The sequence below is a fragment of the Bombus vosnesenskii genome, unplaced genomic scaffold (assembly GCF_011952255.1).
Source record: "Bombus vosnesenskii isolate JDL3184/JDL3185 unplaced genomic scaffold, Bvos_JDL3184-5_v1.1 scf7180000015695, whole genome shotgun sequence".
NCBI lineage: Eukaryota > Metazoa > Arthropoda > Insecta > Hymenoptera > Apidae > Bombus > Bombus vosnesenskii.
The window spans coordinates 26,486-31,269 of NW_022884106.1; the positions used below are offsets into that span (position 1 = coordinate 26,486).

At 44.6% G+C, this 4,784-nt stretch overlaps 1 pseudogene; it reads right to left on the reverse strand.

Annotated features, from left to right (window-relative positions):
* Nucleotides 1–253: 253 nt before the first annotated feature.
* On the reverse strand, nt 254–4,120 carry LOC117241324 (annotated as a pseudogene).
* Between the last annotated feature and the right edge of the window lie 664 nt (nt 4,121–4,784).

Sequence of the window (4,784 nt, forward strand, 5' to 3'; positions counted from 1 at the left end):
CGTTAAATTTAATTTCGTGTTCGTGAGGAGATCTTGAATAAATCACTATGTCATCCAGATTGTTCACAGAGAGTATAGTTTCAAAATTGAAATAATCGTTCTTGCTCAAGATTTAATGGATTGTCTGGAATAAAACAACTCTATCAACTTTCGATCTATTTCGTTCACAATTGTTCGCTGTATCAACCAGTGATTACGGTGTTTTCAACGCAAAAAACAAAACATATCTTATTAAATAAAATATAAGAATATAAACAAAATCACTCCAATAAAATAACACCCGCTGGGAACACATTCAGGCATATATACACACATGAACAAATAAGGCACTGTTACCAAGTAAAGTCAAAATCCACACACGGAGCATCCGGATACATCTCACGAAACCTATTTAAACACCATGAGAGTACGTCCGGACAAGTACCCCCCTGACCTGAGGAATGGTGGCGTAGGTAAGCCTCCAACACTTGATCAGGGATCTCCTCCCAAAAACGAACCTTGGCACAGGCATCTGTATCAACCACTTCGATCGAAGGAGAACTTGGCGGCAACTGAAGGGTGTCCTCATCGGAGAAGGTTAGATCAATAACCAAAAGGATCACCGAGACTCGACGATGGGGCTGGAGCCACACTATTGCTATCCTCTGTGGAAGACGATCCCTCCAGCCTCCTTAACCTCTGCCCACGAGCTTTTGCGCCGCCACGACGACCACGTTTCCTAGAACGTTTCGGAGGAGGTTTGAACGGCCTACGACTTTTTTTCTTCTTCTCACACTAAAATAAAACACACAAGTTTAAGAAAACGAACAACAATACGAAACAGGATGAAGTCAAAACAAATTAAAATAATACATACTTCTACAGCTTCAGACATATCAGTATCCATGATCCAACATAACCTGTATTCATAAGGGAAAACATGAAAATGCAATAAACAAAATCGACACTACCAATCATACAAAATATCGAATAATCAAACACTATCAAAATCACTTATTACTATGAATTAATGCATATTATTACCTAAAAGGAAAAACTAACCTAAAAACTCGCCAAGCAAATCAAACTCGCCAAGCAGAACAAACTCGCCAAGCAAATTAACAATTATTACAAACTACCACTTGGCGCCACCTCCTATGGAATGACGTATTAAAAACTTGCCATTGGAATTTTCATAATTCTTGGGGAACATAGGAAATAGAGCGTGTTACACGTGCAAAGACTCGACAAACACTAAGTTGCCACACGCCTTGTACGTTTCATTGACATGAGCAAGGAAATTACCAAATACATCACAAATGCAACCTCAGAAAGGACAAAGCTGCCACGCGCCTGGCACGTTCCACTGGCATCAGTAGGGAAGGCCTGGGAAGCATCGCAGACGAAACATCAACAAAATACGAGCTACTACAATATCTACATTTTATCACGCACCTCGTATGTCACTAACACCAAACGAAACATGAGAAATTAAGAAGACGAAACTTCAGCAGCATCTACGTGTCTCAAGGATGTGGAAAATTAAAAATAGCGTAAACAAGATAATCAAGAAGACGAAACTTCAGCAGACTCCGTGTGTCCAAAAAAAGGTGAGATAATCAAGAAGACGGAACTTCAGGCGGCGAGGCGAGGTTCTCAAATTCTTTAATTACTATTGTAGGTGTGATAAATTCGTAATCTTTCGATGTGGTATTTATTATTCTTGTATATCCTTGTCCCTTATGGTTTTTCGCACCTACATTACCAAAATAGACTCCCTTGATTGGCTCGATTTTGGGAATAAATCCCTCTTTTATCTCCAGATTTGTAATGTTAATCGAACATTTGTAATGGTACCGAACTTCGTTTCCGCACGATTATCTTTTCTCTTGTATCGAAGGGGATATAAATATTTCCCCACTTATATGTTTTCGCTCGTAATCCAAACGAGCCTTGCATCCTGTGAAAAATTCGGATCCTAAGATTCCATCTTGATCGATCAGCAATGAGTCAACTACGTGAAAAATAACTTTTTTTTATAAATATTATTATTAACGTGGAGGAAATCCGCACGGACACCAGGTCGCTTCTGGGGAAAAGCGGCGTGGTAATGCCGGACTCCAACCTACCAAAACCTCCACGATGACCGTCCAGGCAGCGGTCGAATAGGAAGAGCATGACGACATTTCGTCGTCGGATCTCACCGCCCCGCCGCGATTGCGGCGTCGCCGCATCCCATCCCGTGAGGGTCCCGGGCCGACGGTCATAACGTCGAGTTCCTCCAACCCTCTCCGAGACCCCCCAGTTCGTGTGTCCCCTTCGACAGACGCATGAGCGTGTTCGGGGGCCTGGCGGCCCACCCCCGGACGGTCACGGTTCCTCGATGACGACTCGGGGCCCGTTTTACAACCCGCGGCTGCGCCGGTACTGTGGTATCCCTCCCCTGCACTGTAAACGATTTTTTGGTTCGTTTCTCTGTCCATTGTGATTCTGAAGTCGCCGAGGTCGTCAACAAGGGGTTCCATCCTGGTGCCACTCACTCTTTCGCACCCTGCCCCAGCAAAGGCCGGCGCAGGGTGACGGGGAGCCCCACAAGAAGGTGAGGTGAGTGGTCTTGACAGATACGGGCCCACCAACTTCTCCGAGGTTCTTCGCACCGGATCGGCAAACTGGCGGGGGCCGAAGACGCCGACCAGTCACCACCCGGCTATAGGAGAACATTAGATTCATCGTGGTTTCCCAATGGGACCAGGGCGTGGTCCTACGCCCTGAGAACCCGTAGCCGCCTCGTGCTCCCCACGTGAAAAATAACTGGATTTCCCGCAACCTGCATTACGATTGCATGATTGCTGCAGCATGATTGCTGATTCGGATAAGGCAGGCTTCTTGATGACATTGATTTCTGATCCGGGGTCTAATAGTAAATTTGTCTTAGTTTTTAAATCTGGGGAAATTATTCTAGCGGTGGGAGTACTTGGAGTTTCGTTTATTTTTATTGAAATAATCCGGAGAGGTCGTCGTCCAAATCTGACTCCGGCCGAATATATCCTTTAATTTGTTCCCGAAATCGTTCAAACTGTTTAGCTAACTGTCCTCTATGGCGAGGAACGCGTGCCCGCCAAGCTTATTCATTAATAATTTTACCAACTGAGGCTCCTGATGCCGCGGAATCATGTTTCGTGCGCGCTCGCATGCTCTTAAATATTGAAATACTGAGGGTCGATATCTGTCGAATATTGGTACTGACTCGATCGCGTCTTTTAACTTAATTGGTTGGGGGCTACCGTCTGTCGGTATTGTCACCTAGGGAATTATCGGCGGTGATACGGGTGTCTCGATTTCCTTTTTTGTCTTGAGTGAACGCATGTCGTCTTTTAATTCATTGATTTTTGTACTCATGTCGGCTATTACTCGTAAATTCGCATCGCATTCGCATCTCGCGTCTTCCCAATTTTCCTATTTTGTTGGGACAAAGACTGTTTGTCTGTTTGAAGGACTTTAGTTGACTAAATCTTAAGATTTATAACGGGCCCTCGGGCTAGCCGAACATGTACTGCGGAGACGCATCGACATCTGGCAATTATCTTACTCGAAGAATAGCGTCTGCGTGTGGCGAGCCACGGGACAGAAACCGTTGGAATGTTTACAGTCGCATGTCGCCACGAATATTTCCTTTAAGGAGAGCTATAGAATTACTCCATACCTTTGCTAGGCAAAGCGTTCATCCCGTGACCGCGGCCACGTTCGGCGACTGACTGTCGCCTCGAGCCCAAGCACATTATCACAACTCTCGAACAATTACAATCGGATTGAATAACTACAATTGTTCAATTACAGCTATAGCAGACTCTAGGTTACAATGTTGCGGGATTATCCAAAATTCCAAATGCTCCGGTGTTCTTTCATCTCCGACATATATGTAATACCGTGATATAATATATTTACAAGGAATGGATGATACAGATGTTAATCGGACAGAAAAAGACGATTGTTGTTCAACCTGAACTATTCACACCAAACGTACAGAAAACAGCACAACTAAATAATGAGGTAACGAATCGACTTTCACAAAATGCAATCAACACTCTCTCGGCAACGCCACTCGCAAACTCTGCTTCTCGACTCACACTCTGCTTCTCCACTCGCACTCTGCTTCTCGACTGACTCTCTGGCCGTTGTCGCATTCTATTGTCTTTTGCTAGGCACACGTGTTCTGCAGACGCTCGTAGCCAGGGTCACGTAGGTCTTTTCTACGAAACTATGCACTTGAAAAGACCGATGACACATTGATGGTGTCACGACCGGCATACTTCAAATCCGACGGACTGACGATAGAGATAAAGATGTGGCGGCACTCGGCGACAATGTATATCGCTGAAGTGCCTAATGAACCATCAACATCCCAACGGTCCTTCCACCGAAGGTTCTAGAAGAAAAAGCACGTGGCAACGATCGCGGACGCCTAGCAAATGCATGGACGGTGGGGATGTTGAGGGATGACAAAAGAAAGTAATCGCGTCCGATCGAAAGTAAAATCATAAGAGTCAGTCTGAGAAAGTCACGCCTAGAGTTCGGAAGTAGATTGTAAAGTGTATTGATGTTAGAAAAAAAATAAAGTTTTCTTTTTTTATTTTTTTACCTCAAATTCCTTTTTTATTTTGTTATTTTACGTGACAATGGACCCGACGGCGCCTCGGCTCTCGCGACATTGTTCATGGTTCGCCCGATATCTCTTAGGCTTTTCGTCCACGATACTACATATATATGTCGGAGATGAAAGGAAACCCGGAGCCTTCCCTTTACAA